This window comes from Myxocyprinus asiaticus, chromosome 3, assembly GCF_019703515.2.
Source record: "Myxocyprinus asiaticus isolate MX2 ecotype Aquarium Trade chromosome 3, UBuf_Myxa_2, whole genome shotgun sequence".
Classification (NCBI taxonomy): Eukaryota; Metazoa; Chordata; class Actinopteri; order Cypriniformes; family Catostomidae; genus Myxocyprinus; species Myxocyprinus asiaticus.
The window spans coordinates 42,698,070-42,725,422 of NC_059346.1; the positions used below are offsets into that span (position 1 = coordinate 42,698,070).

The 27,353-nt window shown below is 38.6% G+C and overlaps 1 protein-coding gene across 3 annotated transcripts in view; it reads right to left on the bottom strand.

Moving 5' to 3' along the window:
- The window catches only part of fam172a (family with sequence similarity 172 member A), a 259,551-nt gene that overhangs the window by 20,317 nt on the left and 211,881 nt on the right, over positions 1 to 27,353 (bottom strand). The window lies entirely within an intron of this gene.

Sequence of the window (27,353 nt, forward strand, 5' to 3'; positions counted from 1 at the left end):
CAATTTCTTCAGAAAATGTAAAAATCTAGTTGCTTCATATTTTCTTTATGGTCTATTTGACAAACAAGACATTGAGCGCTTAACCTTTATAATGTTCTTGTTTCTGTTCAAAGTAGAAACGCAGTCCTCTAGGGTATGTTAATACAGTATCAAGTGATAAATTAGACAGAAAGAAATAGAAGCTTTAAAAGTTAAAGAAGAAGTAGAACATTAATGCAGAAAGAGGTGAATGGAGACAGCGTGAGGGAGATGGTGGAGAGAAGCTTTCCTTCTGTCATAATTTAAACAAGTAAAAGTCTCCCACCGTTCTGTTTACAGTGTATAATTAATTGCAAGTTCCAACACAGCTTTATCTGTGCTCTGCTTCTTAAGTGATATGATTTCATGTTTTATGACTGGTATATGCCCCTCTCTTTAGGCAAATAACTACTGGAGCGATTCTGCACGCCTTGTGTTCCCCCCCAAAACAATGCTGCTTTTTTTACCCACAGCTAAAGTGCCTTGTTAATTCCCTCCCCACCGCCAACAACAGTCGCATCCATCAATCCGTCTGAAATACGCCCCCAATCGCTTTGAGTTTTACTATCTGCGTCTCTTGTTATTGGGCTGATAGTGTGTTTCAAAGCCTTGTTTCACTCAATGTCTTCTGTTGCTGACCTCGGAGGTCTCTGTAACTTTAAACCCTCTACGCCCACGTCTGCTTGATGTGCTGAAGTGTTATGATACTTCAGAACTGTCTGCGCTCCTCGTGTGCAATAAATTTGATAGTGTAGTCCTAAAGTAAAAATGCGTAACTATAGCAGAGCTTCAATGGGTGCCGCAAACCACAGCCACCCAAGCAGACAAGACTTTGACGTAATAATATAATGCCACAAGAGACTGTATATTACAGTGATTTTAGCATGGGTAACGGGTGCTCTCTGCTTTGTGTCATGCCTAAAAAATCCTTAACCATGTTCAAATTACTATAATGCATGTCCTCGATAAGCCTACTGCTTTAATAAAAAGGCATCAAAAATGCTAAATGACACACCAATGAAGAATTAAAGAAATAAATGTCAAATGAAGACACTGATGTTCAATAAACTAATTTATTATCAATAATTAGCTGAATAAACAATTCTCCAGCCAAGTAAGGCTGTTTACAGTTGTCAAGCGATGTAGCAACTTGGCACATTAATACAGAATGTGCGATCACATTGTGCATTTAAAGTCATTTTACAACAGCTTTGAATGTAGCTTATCAAATCACATTTACATTTGGAACTATCCTTTTTATAAAGTGATATTATTTAGTAGTATTATCTGAGTAAAAAAGTAGTTTTAGTTAACTAGATAAATATGTTATGAACAATGTTGAGCCATTTTCCATCTGTTTCCTCTTGATACAGGCATCATCCAATTTCTGGAGCTTGCACCTAACCATGGCTTTCTCACTTGGATCCACATACCGAGAATTCAAGCTCCGCCACTGGTGTTTAAACATGCTTGAGTATATATTGTCCCAACAAACTATTTAAAAAATTCTCAAAACCAAACCCTCCAGGTGCACTTCATCAGGTTATGACCATGGCAAACCACCCATGTACAGTACGGCAAATCTTCTTTTGTTTTCCTGACCACAGTGTTAACACTGACATGGGTATCAAGGGGCAGATTAATGGTTTGTAGTCAAATATCCCACCTTAGGGAGCAAGACAAAACCAGGAATTTAAGAAAATCTCCACACCTCCAGCTGCTTGGTTTTGACAGTGGTTTATCACGGTTCATAAAGCATAGATTGTCCCAAAGCAAACAGTGGAAAATATTCTCTGTGACAGTAAAGTCATGTGGATGAATGGCTATTTGATCAGTTTTCAAGAAGCACTGAGCATTGACACTTAGCAATCCATTGCGTCATTCATCGTTCATCCTCTGTTTAATGTCCTTGCAAGAGACATTATAAGAGAATTTAACAGCCTACTCGTAAATGTACAGTATGAACTCTATGTACATACATAAAGTATGAAACTGTAACACTGAATATGGCTGCTGTAGTCCAGTTAAAAGAGCCAATCGCCATTTTGATCAAGACATTGCAATGCTCAATATGGCGGTTGTAAAAATGCCTTAAAGCGGTTGCACACCAGACAAGAAGTTCCACGTTACATCGTGGGTAGGACACAGCACAGGTATCAAAAACAGGGCACGTCGTTGCGGTTCATGTGGCAGACAGTACACACAAAAGTTACAAAGGTTTTTCCCTTCTTCAAGAATGAATAAAGTGACGTTGATGAGTTTGTAGGTTATTGTATGAAACGGGTGTAACTGCTTAAACTGAATGATTTGAAATGGCTATGCTAATTATACAATTTATCTATCTGTAACATTGAATGGGCTTCATTCAAGCTTTAAACTACAAAAGACATACTTGTAACTCAAAACATATTGTGTAGGCTATATGTGTCATGGCTCTGGTGAGTTTGTCGGTTTATTCTGTGTGTTTTGTTATTTTCTCTCCCTCATGACTCGCAGGCGCTGCCGACATGCAAGATCAGTGTTTCCATGGGAACATTGATTGTTCCCAGGGGAACACTGATCATGCCACTAATTAGCATGCTAGCAGCACCTGGTTCTCCACTAATTCACTCCCTTCTTAAGCCCTTCATGTTCTCAGTATCTTTGCTAGATTGTTGTTTGATGTGAAGCAACTTACCTCACTCTCTCTTCCTAGTTGGTCCTGTCTCGTGTATCTGTTTGGTTGCCCATCTTTCCCCGTGTGTCGGGAGTGTGATTGCCTTCCAGTTTGCTGTACGCTTGTTCTCTGTGCTCACGAGTCTTCAACGGAGGACTCCTCGTCTCTGCCCACGTCTCGGGAGATTGATTGCCTTCCAGTCTGCTGGGCGTTGTTCTCTGCACCTCACTACACTTCTACGGAGGATTCCTACAAATCTGCTCCTGAACGCACACACTCACCTACGAACAAACTCTTCACGGATTGCCTATTGCGTGGCCATGGTACGCACACATCTTCAAACCCCTCCCCGCTACTGCAGACAGTGCCGGGATCCTCAGTCTTCGCCAGCACAGTGAAAGTTAATATATATTGTTAATAAATCCTCTGAACTGTTCCTCTGCTCTTGGGTCTCTTTGTCTCGCTCTCTGATAATATGAAAGAAACATACACAATATATCATCTAGTCAAGGCTAGAGTAAAAAATCTATGTCCTTTAATAATGGTTTGGGTCAAATTTAATGGAAAACTATGCGAGGTTCGGTCCGTGGCACGGAAGAAATTTGAGCAGCCCCTGGAGTCGTAGCTTGGCACTACATTCATAGAAAACAATTGTTCCGAATTTTAGAATGCGTCATATCATTTCCCAGACGCTTCCGGTGTGCGACCCTTTACAGAGTAGTCTGTCTTAGAGATTTAAAAGCCACTCACCATTTTGATAGAGAGGTTGACTGTTTGTTTATTTGAGAAAACACATATGCATTAGCTGGACAAGCTTGGAAAATAGTTTGTTTTGCCTGATTTGAGCAAAAGCAGCACACTTTATGATACCATTGTTGTCAGATTTCATTACTAATTTGTAATATTTTAACTGAACGTAAACTTGGACAAAACTTTTGGGGCTTTCCTCATTTAAGCAGATGCGAACTGTACTTGCATTACTGAAAATAGCTGGCCAGAAGTATTTTAAATAAGGCCAACGAGTGACCTGTCTTGCCTTAAAGGGACATCGTCCTGTTTGCATCCTCGCCGCATCTGCGTTTTTCATGCATTAATTCAAACTGTTCTGTTCTCACAAACTGTGTGCTTGCACATTTATTCCTCACGGTCTCTGATGAGACCAGTAATCTCTCTACTGTCACTTGTCTTGTGTATTTTCTATCCTACGTGAATGCTTCCTCTTTCCTAAACATGTGAGCGAGTGAGCGCATAAGACTGAATAGAGCAGAGGGATTTTAAAGAAGCAGACATTCCAGTGGCAATACCTCAATATCAGTGTCTCTTCCTCTAGTGCTGCTCTGGGCACGAAAAATAATCTGAGATTATAACAATCGTGCTCAGAAGATTTTGAGTTTATTTATCTTCCTTATGCTGCATTTGGCCCCGCTTTATAATAGGTGTCTTTAACTACGTTGCACTTACCTTAAACTTCATTACAATGTACATTACATATACAAGTGTTGCTGCACTAACATTTAAATTAATTGCATATAATTAAATGTCATTTTCAAGTCACGTCAATTTTATTTGTATGGCGCTTTTCAGAACACACATTTCAAAGCAGCTTTACAGAAAATTATACTTTAACAGAAAAGGCTGTAATACAGTCATGTATTTGAGTCATAATAGTGCAGTTTAATAATAATAATAAAAAAAACACGGTTGTAAATTGCGCCTGAAAAACAGAAAATAATTACATTTATATTTAGACCCCCAGTGAGCAAGCTGAAGGCGATTGTGTATAGGAACAAAAAACTCCATAAGATGTTGGTTAATGGAGAAAATAACCTTGGGGGTAACCAGGCTCACTGTGGGGGCCAGTTCCCCTCTGACTAAACAGCATAAATATAATGCCAATATTAGTTATTTATGTGTAGTACAAGTCAAGATTTAAAATTAGTAAACTAAGTAAGAGTTTGGGCCAATGTTTAAACAAAAAGTTTTTGAATTAACTGTAAGATTAATGACTAATGTCTTAGAATTTACATTATTATTTAACTGCAGAAGTACAAACAGATGCATTGCCCTTTGTAATTTGGCTGATGAAGGCTGCAATTAATTTATTACAACATTGTTTATATGTAATAACAATTTTGTATTAACTGTTGGGGTTCTTAATTTGCACCCAAGTGAAAAATAGTAAAAAATAAAATAATAATAATAAAAAAAAACTATTAGTTTGCAGTGTAATAGCAGATATACAGTAGTGTATATATACTGTATATTTGGAGTCCAGCAGTGACCCTAACACTTCTCCGACCCAAAACACTAACACTAAACATAACATGAATTCACACAATACATACATTGTATCAACAAATGTCAAGTTTAAGTACATAATAGTTCAGTGTGACCCTGCATTTCTAATGGTTTTGCCAAGAGATGAAAATAAAAATTTTACACATACTTTTTTAAACTGAGAACCTGTTAATAAAGCATTCCATAAGGGTTTGATTATAGCCACCTTTATAAAAATCATAAATGCACTCAGTGAATGGCCCTTATAGAAGGTTGTTGTGGTGCAATAGCTGGAAAAGGGTTCTTCAGTTAATGGCTTTTTCCACTATTGGTTGTTAGAGTAAACAGCAATTTGGTGAGCGTTTAGGACATCACTCAGTTCTGAGGTGAATAAGGACAGGTGTGTCTAAATGAACCTATTTAATCACCTAGTTGATCTATAGAGTGTATTTGATGCTCTCCATCATAAACTGCAGAGAGACAGATAAATGGATTGTGTGCCAAAAATAAATGGTAAATAAAAAGTTTGTTAACATTTGAGTATGATGGTGAAATATTGATTTCTCCTGTCTCCTTAATGGAGGCACTGATGGTGGAGAGTAGAGAGAGTGTTTTTAGATTTAAGGTAAGATGATTTTTTAACAAGAAAGAGTGCTTTGTGTTGTCACGTGGGTGAGAGATGCATTTGTGTGTGTAGGTGTATGGTTGCTCTTCGAAAGTGAGCATTTTAAAGGAGCAGTCACACTTGACTTTCAGTTTGCAAAATTATTTGGAAATTAATAGATAATAGGTTATGATGCCACACTCCTGTTTAAAAAAAAAAAGAAAAAAAAAAGTGTATAGTAATTAAGTATAGATACTAGTACATTTTTGGTATATTTATGGTGGTTTTGCTCCTTGTTATGAGCTTGACAGTCCCTGGTCACCATATGCTTTCATTTTATGGAAAATTAAAGCGTGAACATTCTCCAAAACATCTCCTTTTGTGTTTCATGGAATTTTAAACAATTATTTTAATTTAGTCATGTGGGAACCCAACCAACTAAACATTGTCCAGAGCATTTCTGAGGTGAGTGACTTTAAATGCAGTGGTTTTTGAAACAATGAGGTTGTAAAATTATCAATGTCACATACATTCAAGCAAAAAAATGAAATGTCTGAAAGATGCCCCTAATACATCAAGTGGCCCATATAAACAAAAGCCCACTTACAGTATTGTCATGTCTAAAAATATTCAGTAGTCTTGCCTTGACTGAAAATAGTTATGTATGAAGTTCGGAAACTTGTCACTTTGATTGCAGCAGGAGCAAATCAAACTGACAAGCCCGATTTAGACTTCTAGATCTTAATCATGTTCTGTACTGAAGAGGAAAAGAGACACATCCATGAATAGCTAAGTGAGAGATGATAAACGTGTTATCTATTTGTGGTGATGGACAGACATGGAATTAAAGGTGTGAGCCAACCGTACTGAGAGCAAACAATGTATAAAATGCTCATGACCTTTAAAACGCAGGTTTGCACGCTTGCTAAGAACAGCTTCCTGACACTGGACCGCTGCTGTTTGTGAAGATGACAAAGTGAAGAGAGAGCGATTTAGAGGAGAGAACACAAATCCACTTAATATCTACTTTCCGTCTGCATGTCTTTGCTGTAGCTCAGTGAAAGCGAGCGGGCTTACGATAAACCTGATTTAAATGTTTAAATATTGTTTTTGGCTGGCCAAGGAGGCCACATCGTCGGTCATGTTCTCATGCTGACAAATCTCTTTGCATGAATGCCTTCCCAAAGAAAGAGAGAGACAGGATGAAAGATAAACAGGATTTGATGTCTGGGAGAAATTAAAATAAAAAAATAACAGATTGATGTGTACACAAAAGCACGCTATGACACGGGCAGTTAATATAATCATAGCGTGGCTACGTGATCATGTATGTGTGAGTGAGTGAGTGCATATTTACACAGGAGAAGTACTCTGCGTCTGCGTGTGTGGCAGTCACAACATGCCTCCTAAGAAATAGGTAACAGCAGGGAGGCCCTCCGCGTCCCTCCTCTGATTTCAGTCTCTGCTCTGTTATGCTAGTGGAACTCTAGCCTGTCTGTGTCCTCAGGCCACAGGCGCACAGGTGTTTGCTGCATTCACCTATGCACCAGTGCATGTGGAGGGGCTGTCAATATCACCCAACGGATGCTGACCTGGGATCAGTTGGAGCACACCTGTGCCATTCAAACCCAACCCTGCTGTAATGAACCTGGATAGTTCCACCAGCAACAAACGGCTCAGCTAAGAAACAGCATACATTACATTGTGTCTCACTAGACAAAGGACTAAGAGACAACAAAATGTTAAAAGACATGTAGTGGCTTTGAGAAAAGGAAAAGAGACAGGGAGTGCATTTACATACACACCAATATGCTGATAACGATCAAAAATCACTAGAAATCCGCGTTTACATGAGCCTTCATTGGGTTATTCTCTGCTTATGATGTGAAAACGTTAACAGGCATGTGCACACTGGATAAGCTTGTAAGAACGCTGGTAAAAGTGTTTACATGCAACTTAAAACAATGGTCAAAAATCTATGTGTGCCGATCATTTTTATACTTAAACCACCATGACCATACCTCAATAATGGAAAATAATTTATGGCATTTACATGACCTTACACATTGTTTATGCATGTAAATGCACTCAGAGAAAGTTCAACTTAAGTATTTGGTGGCTTTGGACCATTCTGTACAGGGAGCAGATTTGCAGCGCATGCTTGCATGAACAATTACCAAAGCCAATCTGAGCAACACATGGGAACATGGAACCATTCCTGACCACTCTAAAGAAAGAAGACCAGGCATACATTGATTACACTCTTAATGGATGCCTATCAATGTAAAGAGTGTTTATGTTTACAATTAGGCTCCACTTATGGTATCTACTGTAATCAGAAACTCCTGCAGTCAAACAACTCAATATTCTTGAGTTGCGACAGGCTGAGAACTTGGCAGCCAGCTTCACCCATACCTGAGTACTCACTGCCAACCCCACACTGTAACAGAGCCCATCCTGTCCTATCTGGCTCCTCTATTGTCCTGCCCTCGACCTGTGAACGTTGGCACAACCCTGAGGGTTGGGGCTAAAAAAGGCCCAGGTGCAAGAAACAGACTCATAGTCTGCATTAGCCAGCTAATCCCATTAAATCTGTGGCTGTGCCAAGAGCCACGGTCAGCCAGTGTGCCACGTCACTCACACTCACACTCACCTTTGGCACTGCCTGTGACCCTGGACCACTATCCGGAAGATGGCGGGTGGGGAGTTGCCCGTGTTCTAGGCCCAGATGCAAACAGGCGAAAGCTGGGATACATAGATGCACCTGCTAGCCAATCGGCCAGACCGCTGAAGTCATGGAAATTAGAATTGGGAGTGTTTGGGAGAGTGCGGTTGTGGCTGAGATTTAGCTGCTAAACAAAGCAGCTTGCACCTGTTCTGTGAAAGGGAAGTGGTATAATGTGTTTACAGTTGGTTTCAGCAGCATGCTCTCAGTTAAAAGGCATTTGTGATCTGTGTGGTCATCCATAGTGTGAAGTGTCACACTCAATCAAAATGCTTTTTCTTAAAGTCAATATGAAACAATATTCCAAACCCATTGTACTACCGGAATCTGACGCGTGTCCATGTGAAACAGGATATTTAAGCGAAAAAAATTTAGGCTGGGGCTTTAATTGATTTTATCCATCGGGAACCAATTGGATTGTGAAAAGTGGACATTAGATACCAGATTGGAGCCAGGTAGTTGAAGGGGAGGGATTGAAAATAAAATGGAATTGTGAAGTCAGCTGAAAAGAAAAGTCGTGTCAGATTTGGAGCAAGTTATTTCATTTTAATTAATTATTACCAAGACATATATATATTTTTTCTTTTACATAGGAGTAAAATGAATCAATGAACTGTGCACAATAAGACCAAGAACATGCAATACGAGAGTAAATAGGGTACATTTTGATTTCATGTTGACATGATTTTTGACCCAAGTAACCCAACAACGGCATAATTTTCCATTGAGTAATTTCACCACCAATGATAGTGCAGCTAAGCTAATTGGGTTACGCGTTATCGATGCAGAGCAAAGCATCCATCCTGCTTAACTTGACCTGCATTCAGACACTTTACCCCACATCTCTGCTGTCCCTACAGTGTGACTTAAGGACAGGATATCTCCTCCGCCATGAATACAGTACCTGATATAACAAGTCAACCATGGTGACTAATTGCATTAGTGACGAATGTAACATATACTCCACTTCCAGTGCAAAGGGTCTCTCTATCAGATGGTACATGGCCTAAATTGCCCCTTAACCGAAGACAGTGCGCTCACCACCCGCATACTTTATGCTAAACAATCTTTTATTAGTCCGAATGCAGCTTGGTGGCACAGTGCACAATCTCATGCTATATTAGCATCTAACCTTCAGCTAAAACTATGCTACAAGGCTGTTGAGATGGGGAATTTAATTTGATGTGTGCTTTCACTCCTGCTCTGGCACTAACTCATTTACAGTCATAAAAGGTTGACTAATCTGATTTAGCACAAAGCTCTAACTGTTGAACAAAAAAAGCTGGTTATTGTCTATAATTTACAGGCTTTATGTATAAAATGGTGTCAATAAATGAGAACAAATCCTTATATAATAACAATATTACTAGCTTCTAATATTTTGTAGACTAATGTAAGTAAAGGTCTGGCTTGGCATTTTTCTGAATAACAGCCTCAGTAAACACTGAGGTAATGTTCTCCTTGGATGCACTGTGGGTCAGTCCTGGTTTTCAGGGCGAAAGAACAGACATGACCTTTGCAACTTTTTTTTTTTTCACTCCTTGATCATGTTGATTGTCCAACAAGACTGCAGGTGAGAAAGCTTTCAGCTCATTATTTATTGAGTGATCTCATGATAGTCCATGTCTTAAAGTGCTGCAGCATTTGTTGCTATTATTAACAGTAGTGTGTATACATATATATATATATATATATATATATATATATATATATATATATATATATATATATATATATATATATATATCCTTAAGAAAGCATCTGGAAAGAAAATACATGTAAATGCATATCTCAATTGCTCTATATGCAATTTCCCCATATAGCATTAAATCAGCAATAACCTTCGCTGTGGCAAGGCAAATGTTTTGTTTTAAATAAGTCATTTGCGATGAGAGACTGGGAGAATAATGCTCTTTCACTGAGAGTTCACATGCCAGCCAGCCCTTTGCATTGGCAGAGCAGATGAAGATATCAAAGAGGGGGGAGAGAGCAAGGCATGTATGCTGACGAGGCCAGAAAACTGGTGAGCGCAAGAGAGAGAGGGAATCAGAAGTCAAACCCTGGGCTTTTCTCTTATGTCTCCACCCACAAACAGGACTGGCACCCAGCAGGGTTTAAAGTTCTGCCTGCCAACACCAGGGGATTTTCTTCTCTTTCTTGCTCTGTCATATCAGCATGGTTGACAGAACCTTGCACCACCATAACAAGGGAACTTCTTAGTAGTGAACAAACTAGGAGCTGGCATGATCCGTGTTGCAAAGTGATACATTTTTAATTCACCTCAGTTTTTCATGTTTGCTAGTGCCATCAGGTTGGAGGAAAGGTTGATGTGGGCTGTGTTTTGTGGAAGAGGTGAGAAAGAACTCTTCCTCTACATAACACACACACACACACACACACACAGGTACAGAGAGATACTCAACACCCATGAGCCATTCAAGTTTCACAGGCTGTATCAGTAATAAATGATGCATTAGTATCTAAACCACAGATAACATATGTTATGTAGATCTGATAGATATAAGTTAGGTGTTATAGAGTTCATATTGAGAGGACAGGCACTTGTCAAGCTAGTGAGGGGATCTAGCAAGAAATTCTTACAACTGCCACCTGATAAAGGCTTCTTTTAAACGTTAACTGATGTGAAGAAACAATGCTGCTATCGGGCCTTTGTAAATAAGCAAAACCTGACCACAAACCCACACAGATGGCACTGACTAGCCTCCCTCTCAGCTCAGGTAGTGTAAAAAAAACAAGAGGCAAACTGGTAAATTCAGGCTCCCTCGCGCTGCTGCAGCCACTGCTAATGAGCTGCGACTTTCTGTCACACTGTTTTTTCTCTCTCCCACTTCTTCCAGGAGAGGAAGCGGATTGTGGAAAGTCGATTTCCTGTGCAGCGGTGCTTGTCGTAATTGCGCCGCGAGGCAGCTCGGTTCCCCAACAATGACACAGTCGGTGAAAACGAGCAGAAAATCTAACTGTTCCATATCAAGGAATATTTTTACTCTGGCTAATGTGACTTAAATACCTTGTTCCACAGTCGAGTGGGCTGGCACCTGCTGCATGGGAACCGGCCAATTACTGAGCAGTCACTCTAATTTTCTGATTCAATTAGCATGCTTCAGAGCTTTGCCGTCTAATTGCAAACTACTTCACAGTTACCTCTCTGATTAATCGCTGCCCATCTGCGAACCATCGGAAACCTTGGTGGAACAAATTAGTGTATTTTAGAATGTCGGAAGCATAGTGAATCAAAGCCCACATTGCTTGTTGAAACCTGCGCTCTGCTGTGCTCCTCAAAAGAGCAAGGTGACAGTAGAGGCAATGCTGATGTCACCTCTAAATGCATTTAATACAATGGAATGTAAACCAAACCAGCCATTCATGCACTTGGCCTGGGTAAACTGTGGTGTGAAGTACTGCTAAGCAAAGGATCAGTCTTCTGTACACTTTGATTAATGCACTTAAATGTGTTTCAAGCAGACATGATTGAGGCAATATGATTTATTTTTTATTTTTATTTTTATTTTTACAATGCCTGGGGAATACAAAACAGTTTGTTGCCAGTAAAGTCTTAGTCACCTCTAAACCTCCTCTAACTCAATGGACAGAGCACAATTTGTTTGGTAGAGTAATATTTATTCTGTTGTTTATAATGACCCCAGGCTCAGCTAATGCATGAAGACCAGAGGCTATCAACCCTCACACACAGCAGGTTACACTGTCAAATCTGTGGCACTTTGCCCAACCTGACCCTCGACTCTCCTCGTACGCTAATGCGTGCCTATTGACATTTTCAAGGACAAGGACACAGGGGTGTTTACATAGCTTTTACACCATGTTACATCATTCCAACTGCTGAGGTATCTGCCCTGACCGAAATGACTTGGCACCTGGTCTTGCCCTTTGTGAGCTTAAGGACTATGGCTACATATGACTCGACAAAGACATTTATTTTCATTTTACAACAGTCTCTTTGAGATTAATGAAAAAGTACAGAGGAAACACCAGTAAGCATATTGCATATTGTTGCCAGTGGTCTGATAATGATGTATAAGGCAGTGGCTGAGGGAGACCATAATTCCAATATGTCAGGTTTCTGATTTGGCCACAATTTGCATGGTTATAATAGCTTATCGACTGGCTCAAGGTTGAGGGAGACCACAGTAGCCAGCAGTAATGACAACGCTGTGTGAGTTTATTTAAAGCTGCTGTGGTTCACTCACCCAGGCTCTTTTGTCAATATGCAATTTTGATTCCACGATGCCCCTTGGAGAGTCTGGACTAACGGCGACCGCTGTCGTTCTCCCCAACAGCCCTTAAATGATTCCTGTATCATACAAGCATTTCCCATAAAGATCAAAACAAGTGCCATTCATTAACCCTTGAAAAACAACAAAGCCAAATGTTAGATTTATTGATCAGCAATTGGTTTTCATATTTGTTTGCTACTAAATATGACATTCTTGGCATTTTTGTTTTTAGAAGAAACAATATTAAAATTATGGATTTGCTCAGTAAATTTTCACACCTTCCTGAATCCATTTTGAGAGGGCATACGAGGACAAATATACTACAGAAAATGTAACAGATTAAAAACTTTACGTGTATAGCATCTCACTATATCTATTCCAAATTTCAAACAGCTTTTATGAAAACTAAGGTAGACATAGAGACATTTTAGTTTAGCCTGAAGTAATATAAAAAAAAAAAAAGAAAAAATAAAACAAATAAAAATAAATAATAATAATCATAGTTACATTAAGGTGCTTACAACAGAAGTGAATGGGGCCAGTCCATTAACGTTAAAATACAAAAGTATATCTCAAAAGTATAGCCCCAAGACATACATTTATCTGTGTTAACATGATTTTAGTTTGCTAAAATCAGGGATTTACCAGCGTTACAGTGTTTACCAGATTACATGGTTTACCAGTGTTATGTTGTCAAGTTGGATATAACTTTACACAGAAATGGTTATTAAGCAATTTTAATCAACTAAAATCATGTTAATGTGTAATGTTTACATCTTGTGGCGATACTTTTGAAACAGTTTGTATTTTAATGTACATGAACTGCCCCATTCACTTTCAATGTAAGAGCCTTACAGTAACCCTGTAAGGTTTTTTTTATTTTTTATTTTTATGAATAAGAGTCTCAATAATTTTTTGTGGTAATCAACATTATGCCACAAATTCTTACAATCCCAGAACATTCCTGCAAGTTTAAACTGATGACAACCTTAGCTTTAATCTTATGCAATTTAGAAACATCATGTACAGTACAGTATCGACTGTATCTATTACTTTGTACCACTTTGCATATATATATATATATATATATATATATATACACACACACCGATCAGCCACAACATTAAAACCACCTGCCTAATATTGTGTAGCTCCCCCTCAAACCGCCAAAATAGCGTCAACCCGCATCTCAGAATAGCATTCTGAGATTATTTTCTTCTCACCACAATTGTACAGAGTGGTTATCGGAGTTACCATAAACTTTGTCAGTTTGAACCAGTCTGGCCATTCTCTGTTGATCTCTCTCATCATCAAGGCATTTCCATCTGCAGAACTACCCCTCACTGGATATTTTTTGTTTTTGGCACCAGTCGAAGTAAATTCTAGAGACTGCTGTACGTGAAAATCGCAGGAGATCAGCAGCTACATAAATACTCAAACCAGCACGTCTGGCACCAACAATCATCCATGCGATTATCTAATCAGCCAATCGTGTGGCAGCAGTGCATAAAATCATGCAGATACGGGCCAGGAGCTTCAGTTAATGTTCACATCAACCATCAGAATGGGGAAAAAATGTGATCTCAGTGATTTGGACGTGGCATGACTGTTGGTGCCAGCTGGTTTGAGTATTTCTGGAACTGCTGATCTCCTGGGATTTTCAAGCAGAAATTAGAAATTACTCTGAATGGTGCCAAAAACAAAAACATTCAGTGAGCGGCAGTTCTGTGGATGGAAATGCCTTGTTGATAAGAGAGGTCATAAGAGAATGGCCAGACTGGTTAGAACTGAAAAAGTCTACGTTAACTCAGATAACTGCTCTGTACAATTGTGGTGAGAAGAATAGTGGGTTGGCACTGTTTTGGTGGCACGAGGGGAGCCTACACAATATTAGGCAGGTGGTTTTAATGTTGTGGCTGATCAGTGTATATACCGATGAGCCAAAACATTATGACAACTAACAAGTGAAGCGAATAACGTTGATCATCTCCTAACAAGGCCACATGTCAAGGTCTGGGTAGATTAGATGGTAAGTGAACAATCAGTTCTCATAGTCAACATGTTGAATGCAGGAAAAATGGGCAGCAGTAAAGACCTGAGTGATTTGACAAGGGCCAAATTATTATGGCCAGATGAATGGGTCAGAGCATTTCTGAAACGGCAAGGCTTGTGGGGTGCTCCCGGTCAGCAGTGGTGAGTACCTAATGACAGTGGTCCGAGGAACAAACAATAAACCGGTGACAAGGTGTTGGGCGCAAAAGGCCCATCGATGCGGGAGGGCAACGAAGGCTATCCCATCTGGTCCGAACTGACAGAAGGTCTACTGTGGCACAAGTCACAGAACATTTTAATTATGGTTATGGGAGGAATGTGTCACAACACACAGTGCATCGCACCCTGCTGCGAATGGGACTGCGTAGCCGCAGACTGATCAGAGTGCCCATGATGAACCCTGTCCACCGTTGAAAACACCTACAATGGGCATGTGAGCATTGGAACTGAACCTTGGAGCAGTGGAAGAAGGTCACCTGGTCCGATGAGTCCCGTTTTCTTTTATATCATGTGGACGGCCGTGCACATGTACGCTGTTTTCCTGGGGAAGTGATGTCACCAGGATGCACCGTGGGAAGACGACAATTCGGCGGAGGAAGTGTGATGCTCTGGGCAATGTTCTGCTGGGAAACCCTGGGTCCAGCCATTCATGTTGATGACAATTTGACATGCCACCTACCTAAACATCATTGTACACCAGGTACTCCCCTTCATGGCAATGGTATTCCCTGATGGCAGTGGCCTCTTTCAGTAGGATAATGTGCCCTGCCACACTGCACACATTGTTCGGGAATGGTTTGAGGAACATGATGAAGAATTCAAGGTGTTGCCCTGACCTCAAAATTCCCCAGATCTCAATCTGATTGAGCATGTGGATGAGCTGGACCAACAAGTCCGATCCACGGCGGCTCCAACACCAGTATATATTAAATACTACTACAACATATTTTTTAGTATCAAATGCTTACACATTTTTTTAGTATTTTTCTTGTGTTAGTGAACGAATGCCTAGATACATATAGCTGCTTCAGTAAACACAACTTGAGATACTCAGTAAAGACAACTTAAGAAATGCCTCAGTAAACACAACATAAAAAATACAACTGTCTTTTTAAATGTCTTTTGTTATTGTCTGCCATAACAAGACAGCAGACACAACACTTGCAATGCTCTCCCTCTGTTTGTGTGTGTTTTTCAGTCTGACTTTGATTGCGCGAGTAAACAAACAGTGTTGAGAGGCAGAGCCACCTGTGTGAAATGAGTGAGTCCCGCTGCTACACTAATGGCTTAATGATGAAGAGTGGCTCAAGCACCTTTTTTACTGAGACTGGGGTAAGACATCACCCCCTGACCTCCATTATTCCACATATAAACACACACGCACAAAATCACACTGATATGCCCAGACTCAAAACTTAGCCCTGCAGGGCTTACTTACACACATGCAAAACACAAGAAATTCCAATGTTTCATGAGGGCATGCATGCATATGGACAAAACAAAATGCTGACCTCTGCTACAATATATATCCAAATCTATACACAGACACACACTATCAGCAGATATACAGCACAACATACATATTTACCCTGAGTAAAATTCCAGTTGTATCAACAAAATTGGTGCAGCCTACAGTATGATGTGCAGCAAGTTAAGATAAGCTAGCTTAAGGCAGTGGTCGTCTCCACCAGGAGATGAAACTGATCAATTCCAGACGGGAAGAAAATATATATTATCTGACCTTTGACTATCTAACAAAACAGTTCAGATAATCAGTGCAGAGGCATGACCTTAGACTTCTTTAAATGAGAGAGTATTGATTGTCTGTGCACTACAGACAAACACCTCATGCAGCATGTCTGGGACAGTCCACTCAGATCACGGACAGGCTGTCGGACGACAGGAACCTAAACTATTAAACCCACACACGTGTACAGAGCACACGAACCTGAGAAAGCTCACCTCATGAGCCAAAAATGAACTGGACACATCTCACTGAAACAATCATTGCAGGAATGCAGCACATCTTCTTTTTGTGCAAGTGTACTGAATGGCATTCAGACAGAAGAATCAATGTGTTATGTTCAGAGTCCTGTAGATGTCACAATATTATCAGTATTGTACAGTGTGTAACATCACCCTGACTAAAATTTATCATGGTCACCATAGTTTCTACAAAAATGGAAACTACAGAATTACTACACTTATTGTAATTACAATAAAACTGTTGTTATCCGGTATTATAAATCAAGTCCTTTATTGTCATTGTAGAGATTAAAAGTAGTTTTTGATTCCACAAAGTTGCTGCATTAAATAACATATATCATATACTATAAGATTTACATTAAAGCTAGGGTGTGTAATCCAGAGAGGCTAGCAGTTAGCAAGCTAGCTTTGAAAGCATAGAGCCCGCCCTCGCTTCAGAGGTGTCTCCAAAGCCACGCCGCCTCTATCACACAATGTTAATTCTGCTTTTAGCACACTCATCATCCAGACGTTTTTTCGTTGTAGAAGTTTTTAACATGGTCTTTCTTTTCTTGTTTCCTTTTACTGGTGGTTCAGGAGGAACATAAGGTAGCTGCGGTTCGCCTTCCATTCTCGCGCTCGCTCTGCACAGCGTCAAGGAACCCACGCTGATGACACGTGATTGTCTGCGTGAACAAGTTGCACGGCGGTATGCAAATATAGATTGACAGACAGAAAGGTCATCCTATCATTACATTCGGACCGAATGCAATGATTGGTCGATCATTTTTTAGTCCTGTCCCTTCCACAGAAGAGAGATATATATATATATATATATATATATATATATATTAACTATCATATATTTTTTTTTTACATTTAGACCACTTAATTATTGATTGCTATCAGGATGTGAAGAGACTTTCAACCAGTATAACAAAAAAACAAAAAAAGATTCTGGAAAAGACTGCACACCCTAGCTTTAAAGAGATATATGTAAAATGACATAACATATGTACAATAGTAATAAGAATATAAAAAAGGTACAACAAATAATAATTAAATATGAAGGTGTGGCATGAATGGAATATATGGTGAACGGTGTGCAAACTGTTATCACCAAAGAATACACAATATTCAATACAATAAATGAACAAAATGACAGAAAATTTCTGAAAACTTCTAAAACTGTTTGAACTTATAATGGTTTTGTAGCAATAACAATAACTGCAGTACTTAAGGTATTTTTGCAGAGACTATGGTTAGCCTGATACATTTTTTGCATGGCATTACTACATTCAAAACTCTGTTCTGTGTACATGGTAGTTGTTGAGCAGTGACAGCATTATCCTGCAGTGTGACATGCTATACTTTATCTAAAACTATTTTACAAGACATTTCGTTAGCACTTTATTTTACAGTACTGTTCTACATTTATGTACTATATAATTACAACAACTATAGTAATTTCTAGGTACTAACCCTAAACTTAACCCTAAACCATATTAAGTACATGTAGTTACCTAATATTACTCAGTACTTTCTTGGTTATGTACACTAAGTATTCTGAAAGTACACATACTGTAAAATAAAGTCCAACTGTAATATACTTTAATATTACTATACTGTAATTATAATCCAAGTAGTGTTTATGACCACATATTAATTGACAGAATACATATAATATTTGTACTTTTAAAAATTCATTTGTCACACCACAGGAAAATTTAAATAAACTTGTGAAACAACAAATAAATTAATAAATAATAAAAAGAAAATAATAAAGTGATAAAAATGGTTGAAATCTAAAATGTTGAAAAACAGAAAAAATTTCTCTGTTATGTGTCAACTACCCAAATATAAATTATCCAAACTGGATATAATGTCATAAAATGTAACAAATCATTCAATTACAATAGAATATGATTTATAAAAGCAGATGAAATACTGTGGAGTTCCAAATACAATATTGCAAACATATGTAATCACACAAGCTTGATACCAGTATGATAAAAAAAAAAAAAAAGCATGTTGATTATGCTCCATGTGACATCACTATTTTTCTTCACATTTGATGTTCTCGTAAGATGTTCTCGCAAAAGTGAGATTCAGCTTGTTTTGCAAACTGAGGGTAAAGATTAGTGGTGCATTCTTGATTATAAATGATCAGAAGTTCCCTAGTGCTGATTTGCAAGTTAACTGATATCAATTAAAACTACTACAGTGGTTCAACTGACCAAAGCACTTCTATGGGTTCCTGGAGTACCTTAAGATGCATGACCTTGTGCACTGACCCCTCAACATTTATGGATATGAGCATATGAGCTCAGATTACGATCCATAAACTGTGTAGAATCAATAATGAATGAGAAATTTGAGAGAGTAACTCAAGTTAAACAAATAATACAGTATATGTGATACAACCAGTCCAACAAGAAACTTCAATATATATGTAACTAAGAGCAATTAAAATGAATGTAAATGAGTATTAATGACCAGATAGAGTGATCCACAAAAATGAAAAGTTATAAACTTTGACATCTGAGGCTAATATTTTGTTGAATCAGTTCCTTATACAGATACAATATGAAGGTGAGAAAAACAGGTGGAAATATGCAGATTCAATACGGTGTCTAGAAAACTAACTTCCTTCAATATTAATCTTTTCCTTACAGATTTGCAGAGAATGCAGTGTTATCAATCTAAGTCTCTTTTTGCTTGCTGTCTCTAGTGTTCACTTGACAAATTAATTCTGTAATGAAGTGTTATAAAGATATTTCAGGAGGGAGAGGGAAGGAGGCTAAACCAACAAAAAAGCAGATAAAATGAAAAAGGGAGAAAAAAAGAATATCAGAGATAATCATAGGAATAAGGTAGGAGTGGCCCTGGGCCGTGGGGTCAATCTAAAGGCGAGCTTGTTCAGCCTGCTGCAGGCATTGAGCTGGAACTAAGTAAAGCCAAGCGACCGTAGGCATGGAAGCAAGCCAGAGCATGGGATTCTGCAGGGGGCTGTACTAAGCCCCCTCTCTTTCTCTCCACCACACTCTAACATTTTCATTAACAAAGAGAGAAAAGGAAGGTGAGCCACAGAGAGAGACAGAGAGAGAGCGAGAGATGGCAATCCACTACGCGCAAAAAAAAAAAAAAAAACCTAAACAAAACAAAAAAATACAGACTGTGAGGGAGAAAGAAAAGAGACTCCTATTTGTGATTGGAGAACTTTGGCAGTTATGTTACTGCATATATTACACACATTTTAGTAGAAACACTCTAAAAGAGAGGGGGTTAAATAGAGACACAATGAGGCAGAGAGGCACCATTCTGGAGTGATGACTGAGAGACAAAGGAGGCCTGTCAGGCCAGCCAGACAGCTGTGAGCTGGGTGTCAAACTGCCTCCTCAGACCACCATCTGCTGACACTACCAGATGACATAGAAAATAGGATTACAGTAGCAAGGCATAAAAGAAGATGATGACCTAAACTCTGTAATATCATTTTCCAGGAAAAAGACAATGCGGGCATGGATAAAGACGGAAGAGGTGAGCGGGGTCGGAGAAACACTGTTATGTTGCAAAAATATTCCACACAGATGAGAGGATCAGAGTTTAATTTGGGATTAACTGTGAGAGATCTAATGGCAGGCCCCAAACCATGTCATAAAACAAGATTTCATGTGAGCAACTGACAGCAGAATACATCCAAACAAATAAAGTTTTACCACTCCCAGTGTTGGGGGATGTTACTTTAAAAAGTTGTGTTACAAACTACAATGTTACAGCTAAACAAGTTATTAATTGCATTGTTGAATTCTTTACAAAAAGTTAAATATTACAAAGGCAACCCAAGAATTGAGATACTTTTTTTAATCTGCAACAGACTTTTGGCATAATTTTTTTCTTTGAGTTTCACTTTGAGGAAAAGTATTTTTTCTTTGCGATGCTCCTTTTAATGTTTGCGGTACCTCTTTCCCTTTGCACTTCATTTCTCTTTGCGCTTCACTATGTGGCACTGTTTTGACATGGGGCGGAGTTTTGAGTATGAGGACATCACGTGGGGTGTGGCTTATTCACCAGGTCAAGGAGCATGCACAGTTTACATGCACCATGATGCCCGTGAAAGTCCTGGTTACAGTGCATTTGTGCTTCATGTAGCTTTTTAGCTAATATCACTGGCCTGTGTCGTTTGATGTTACAGTCTTTACTAGGTTTTTAAAAACTCCTATTTACATAATGGGAAGTATGTGTTTGTGTCTTGTTTTTAAATGTTATATAAAAAAAAAAAAAAAAAAATAAGGCATTAATGCAGAAGAACAGCGGTATAGCTATAGAAGTGCCTTTATGAAATATGAATCACAATTCCTGAAGAACATATACCATAAATGAATACTCTAAATTAGAGTTTGTGCAAGAATTGGGTTTCACATTTGTTAATGTATTTAATAAAACACATTATCTTTAGTATATTATATTTATATTTAAGATTCTTTTGTGTGTTATGGCAGACCAGTCTTATGTTACTCATAAAATACTATTTCATGTTCAGTGATGATTGACTTATTGGTTCTTGCAGTCTTTTTCAGATGTTTCCCCTGTGAACTGCCCATCAAATTTGAGCACTTGACTCACCTGCTCTCAAACTCTGTGGTCCCAGCTCCAATACAGGATACATTTTTAAATGTGTAACATAAGATCTGTAATTCTTCTCTGTGGTGGTTGTCAGATTTTTTAGTAATTTTCCATGTCTTCAAATTAAAGTATAATAAAACTTGACAAAATTAGCAACACTGTCTTCTTTTGGCTAAATTAAAGGATTTACAATTCTGTCATTGTTTACTCACCCTCATGTATGACTTTCTTCCGTGGAACATGAGAAATTGTGAATATTGCCGTCGCTGTTTTTCCCACACAATAAAAGTAAATGGTGACTGAGGCTGCCAATCCCTAACACTCTGCCTAACATCTTTTGGGTTCCACGGAAGAGTGTCATATGGGTTTTTTTTTAAACAAATCCCTTTAAATGTGTGTTTTACCAAGGCATTTGAGGTTAGTTAAGTTTTTAAACAACACAAAAAATGACTCAAAAGCAAGTCTGTTTGCTAAAGTATTATTTATAAATTATTAAAAACATTCAGAATCTTGTAAAGTATAAATTGTTGTGCATGTTACTACAAAAGACAAATTTGGGTACACTTTACACACACTGGTATACAACATGACAGGTGGAGCTCTGGCATTTTGTGTGTGGTCGTGTCAGTTGTCTGGGACTGATGCCTCTAGTCAGCGCAAGAGCATTCTGGTCAAATAAATAAAATAAAAAATATACACGTAAAGTCCACTCCTTTATTGAAATGAAAATATTACACAAAGAAACAAGATTGTGACCATGAAGCACTGTAATGCCAAACCAGTAGCACAAAAGCCCTACAACTGTTTTCATCATCTTGTGAGCAGGAGCAGGAAGCACCATTTCTCCAGTACACTCCAAATTCTTTGGTCTTCTTGTACCTCACAGCCATATACTTCCTCAGTAAATAAATGGAATACACATTGTTTACAGGGTTAAAATACATAAGTATTCCTCATGAGTAACATTGGATTGGTCTGCCACAACAACATACAAAAGTGCTAAAGAAAACAAAATAATGCTGTAAAATTATACTGCTATTCCTCTGCATTAATGCCTAGTTTTTTATTTTATTTTATTTTTTTATTAACAACATTTAAAAATAAGACATAAAGATTATGTTAGGTTGTGTTATGTTGCACTTAAAGTAACAGCTCCTTACAATGAATCAAACGACAGACACCATGAAACAGTGTCAGGTGTTTTGATCAGACAGGCAACATTAAAATCTGTAATCAAGGCTTTGATGACACAAACACATACTTCCCATTATGTAAATAGGAGTTTTTAAAAACCTAGTTAAGGTGAAAATAGCAGACTGTAACATCAAACGACACAGGCCAGTGATATTAGCTAAAAAGCTACATGAAGCACAAATGCACTGTAACTAGGAATTTCACCCAAAAATTAGCTTTTTTTTTCAGCTTTTAACATTAAGTGATATTATTCTTGGTTAGAAATGAGAGAAAATGAGACAAACCTTAAATCACAGTGACATTTTTCTGCTGATCGCGTACGCTTGTTTTGAAGTTAACGGGCATCATGGTGCATGTAAACTGCGCAAGCTCCTTGACCTCATGAATAAGCCACACCCCAAGTGATGTCGTCATACTCAAAACTCCGCCCCATGTCAAAATAAGTGCCACATAGTGAAGCGCAAAGAGAAATGAAGTGCAAAGGGAAAGAGGTACCTCAAACATTAAAAGGAGCATCGCAAAAACAAAAAAACATAAAATACATTCCGCAAAGTGAAACTCAAAGAAAAAGAAGTGTTGCAAAACTATTTTTGCCAAAAGTCAGTTGCAGATTTAAAAAAGGATCTCAATTCTTGGGTTTCATTTAAAACATACATTGTTTTTTGCAATTAAACACAGCTTTGTCTTTTGCAATACTTTTTTTTGCAAATATATAAGGCATCATATTGACTCCATAGAAAAGCAATGCACTTATTTGAAAAAGTACTGTAATTCAAGAATTGTAGCATAAATATATATATTTTTTTATTAAAAAGCTTTTCAATTATGTTACACGGGTTTTTTTTTTTGAAAACATGATAATCCAAAGGATTTCAAAGGGCTATAAAGGTCATACACAAATCACATATTAGTGAGAATTCCTTTTTAAAGCCACTCTTTGTTTAATCCCATCTGGTTACTTCTGGAGTCAGCATTAAATTCGACTACTGCCAACTAGGGCTGCAACAAACGATTATTTTGATAATCGATTAATCTAACGATTATTAGAACGATTATTCGACTATTCTGTGATTTTTGTAACGATTAATCATTAGCTCTTAACCGATTATTCAGCTTGTGCCCCGACTTAAAAGGTTGCATTAAACGTGCTTACTAACAATAAAGAGGACAAAATCATCTTTTAAAAACACCTCTTAATGACATTCACTGAATAAAAAAAAAAAAAAAAAAAAAAAAAAAAAAAAAATTTAAAATTTCATTCAGAAAATAAATTCACTACAAAAATTCCTATTGTTATCAAGTGTTTTTGTCTTGTTTTCCATTTAAATTGTCTAAAAATCCTTAAAACAAGATACATTTTCTTGAGAAGCAATATAAGATATTTAGACTTGCTTTAAGAGAATGTATCTTAAATATAAGTGTATTTTATATATAAGTGTATTTTTTCACTTGGTTATGCTTCTGTGAGTGCAGTAAAGACTAAATATACTTATATTCAAGGTCTATCCTCTAAAAGCAAGTCTAAATATCTTATATTCTGCTTCTCAGGTGAATGCATTTTTTTTTTTTTTTTGTATTTTTAGATATTTTAAAATATTTGTCTTTTTAATATTATATTCAACATTCTCAGATAACAATTTTTTTGTTCTGCAGTATATAAGTTGTTAAAGAAAATATACGTTGTTTTAAAGGAGTTTTAGATGTATATTGGAAAACAAGCCAAAACAAAACAAATCAAAAATGTATGTTGTTGCAGTGTATAATGGGGCGAAGACTACCCTCTCTCAACTTTCTGTTCACTTTAATCCATCTTTAAGTCACAAAAAAACTCTCTATTAATAAAGCTGCGTATTGCCAATTATCTTCATGATAAGAAATGCAGTGACCACATATATAATAATTCAATAAGTCGCAAGCCAACACGTTATAATCTAGCTGCATTAAGTGCGTGCGCTCGTGGGACGAGCATCCCAGTGACAGAGTGTGCATCAGCCGGGAGCAGTTTCAACCTCTCCCCCTAAGATCGGGACACTTCACGCAAGAGGTGCTGAACGCACAGAGAAATGCCAGTTTCAGAGTTTGTAGTTATTTACATGATCTGCTTCTGTATTATTTGAACTTTAATAACGCTATAACGCATTAAATATGACTGCATTTAAGATGTAACGCTGGGTGTTTCCTTTAAGTTTTGCTTCAGCGGAGCGGCAGCTCTGGCTCCACTTATTCCACAATGAGAGTGCTTCTGTATTTAATTATTTTGTATTTTTGCATTATAATTCCCTCATACTTTGCGATCTACATCACCTGACGCATTTGGAAAGTTTAGAGTGCATCTGGACTGTGAGCTGTGTTCTTCCTCTCCTCAGTCAGGCGCGAACCGCAGTGCTGCTCTCACGTGTCATCATTGGAGTTTAATGTGATCTCATGTTACGTTAAATAAGAACAAACGACTATTCGACAACAATTTTTTATTGTTGATATTGTCGATAACGTCGACTAATCATTTCAGTCCAGCTGCCAACTCTAGGATAACTTGCAAACTTTCAGTGCTCATGAACTTCTTTAAGTGAAAATTTCATTTTGTATTCACCTGTAGCTGTATCAGAACTTTACAGCTATACTGCCATGGCATTACAAAGGCAAAATGCAGGAACTACATACACTTACTGAGCACTTTATTAGGAACACATGTACACCTACTTATTCATGCAATAATCTAACCAGCCAATCGTGTAGTAGCAGTGCAAAGCATAAAATCATGCAAATACGGGTCAGGAGCTTCAGTTAACGCTCACATCAACCATCAGAATGGGGGAAAATGTGCTCTTGACCATGGCATGATTGTTGGTGCCAGACGGGCTGGTTTGAGTGCTTCTGTAACTGCTGATCTCCTGTGATTTTCATGCAAAATTGTCTCTAGAGTTCACTCAGAATGGTGGCAAAAACCCAAAACATCAAGTGAGCGACAGATCTGCGGACAGAAACACCTTGTTGATGAGAGAGGTCAACGGAGAATGGCCAGATTGGTTCAAGCTGACAGAAAGGCTACGGTAACTCAGATAACCACTCTGTACAACTGTAGTGAGTAGAATAGCATTTCAGAATGCACAACATGTCCCTTGAGGCGGATGGGCTACAACAGCAGAAGACCACATTGAGCACTTTATTAGGACCATAGTGTTCCTAACAAAGTGCTCAGTGAGCGTATTTTGTCAAAAATGATTTATGACAGAAATCAGGTCAACGATTTGTCCTGTGGCAGACAGGTTTGGCTCAACTATGCTCAGTTTCATGTACATATCTAATCAGTGCATTACCTTGTGTGTAGTGTACAACACATTTGGATGGACAATCAAAATTGCCATTTTCTCATTTTCAGTATAGATACTGCATTTTGCCTTTGTAGGGCAGTGAAGGTTTCCATCTGTATTCAGAAGCTACTGGGGTGTAAGGAGCTGAGGAAGACCAGGATCTAGGTCCAACTAACCCAGCTAACACACATCCCAAAAAGAACCCGCCCCGAGGTGACTGTTGGGTTCCCAGCCAGCAGCAGGAGCCCGGTAGTCATGTGACCAGGAGCGACACCTCCTGGCTAAAGGTCAGCACAGATCTCTGCAAATCTCCATTGGTATGGCATCAGATTAAAGGCAAAGGGGAGAGCTTGGCCTCCAACCTTAACCCGTTAAGACTCTTGAAGTTTTTTTTTTTTCTGACCTAGACTCTCTCATCTGATGTTTCCTGGGTGTTTTAAGCGAGAGCTGGCGCCAGACTCACTTACTCTTCTAGAGAAGCAAAGTGTTCTTGAACTGCACTCGATAAAGCCTTTGTTACCCTTTGTGATATTTTGATGATTCGGGTGTGGACATCATCAATCAAGGCTTGTGTCTGATGCATTTAAGAGAGCAGCTCGAGGCCAACAAAGACACATTTGGAATTTGGGTTTTCCAGATTAGTGATTACACACTTGGGTAGGGACTTAAATGTAACAACAGGTCTCCCAAACAACAGGGGTCTATTACGGGAAGAGTTTTTTTTTCCGGTAAATATTTTACCAAATATATGGCCCTTCTTTTTTTTTTTATATAATTTTAGGGCACTTTTACCTTTGAAGAAGAGAGGGGGGAACTGGAGCAGGACATGACCAGGCTGGACTTGAACCCAGGTGCCCATCAGCCGGCAGCTCTTTTACCTTCTTCACTAAAGCTCTGAAGGCCCCTTCTTTTTGACCCCATCGATATTCAGCTATTCCCCAACTTAGCTCTGAGATTTTCCGTCATAAAGAGACACACACACACGTACAGCAGTGGAGCCGAAGCAGGATGGTGAGTACATGTGCATGAGGGGATGGACAGCAAACCCCCTGTTGATTAGATAAGTCCTAAACCCACTCAAACACATGCAGCGAAGGCCATGTTTTCCACTCACTCTCTGTTTGTCTCTCAGAGGGAGAGGTGATAAGTTGGGCCATTTGGGGGTCATTGTGATTAGACAGCTAGGGAGAGCGCATTCCTGCCAACTCCTCACAGGACAGAGAGGCGTTAACACATCACACACTGACAGGTGTGTTACTGCAAGCCTCATTCGGCCACAGATATAAAGCTCTGAAGTATATTAAAAAGATACTTTTAAAGTATTCAGAATGACTCCACACACACGTATGAAGCGTTTGAAGCTATCTGAAAGCAATAATTCTGTGTGCACTGGGCTGGAGTTTAACTTGACCTTCTCATGGACCCTTTTTATCACAAAAGAGCGTGTGCTAAAATAGAATTCATTTGAATTTCACGTTTCAGCTGAGGCCTCTTCACAATCAAGCTGTGACGATGCTTGTTGGCAGGCAGACCAAAGAGCTAGGTATCAGAGGAGGCACCTGGTGTGGCAGCAGGCCCTGCAGGGCTGTAGGGTGTGGGAGGAAGAGAAGACTTGGTATTACAGCAAATAGCATAACAGAGGTATCAGTGCAGCCTATCTCATTACGCCAAG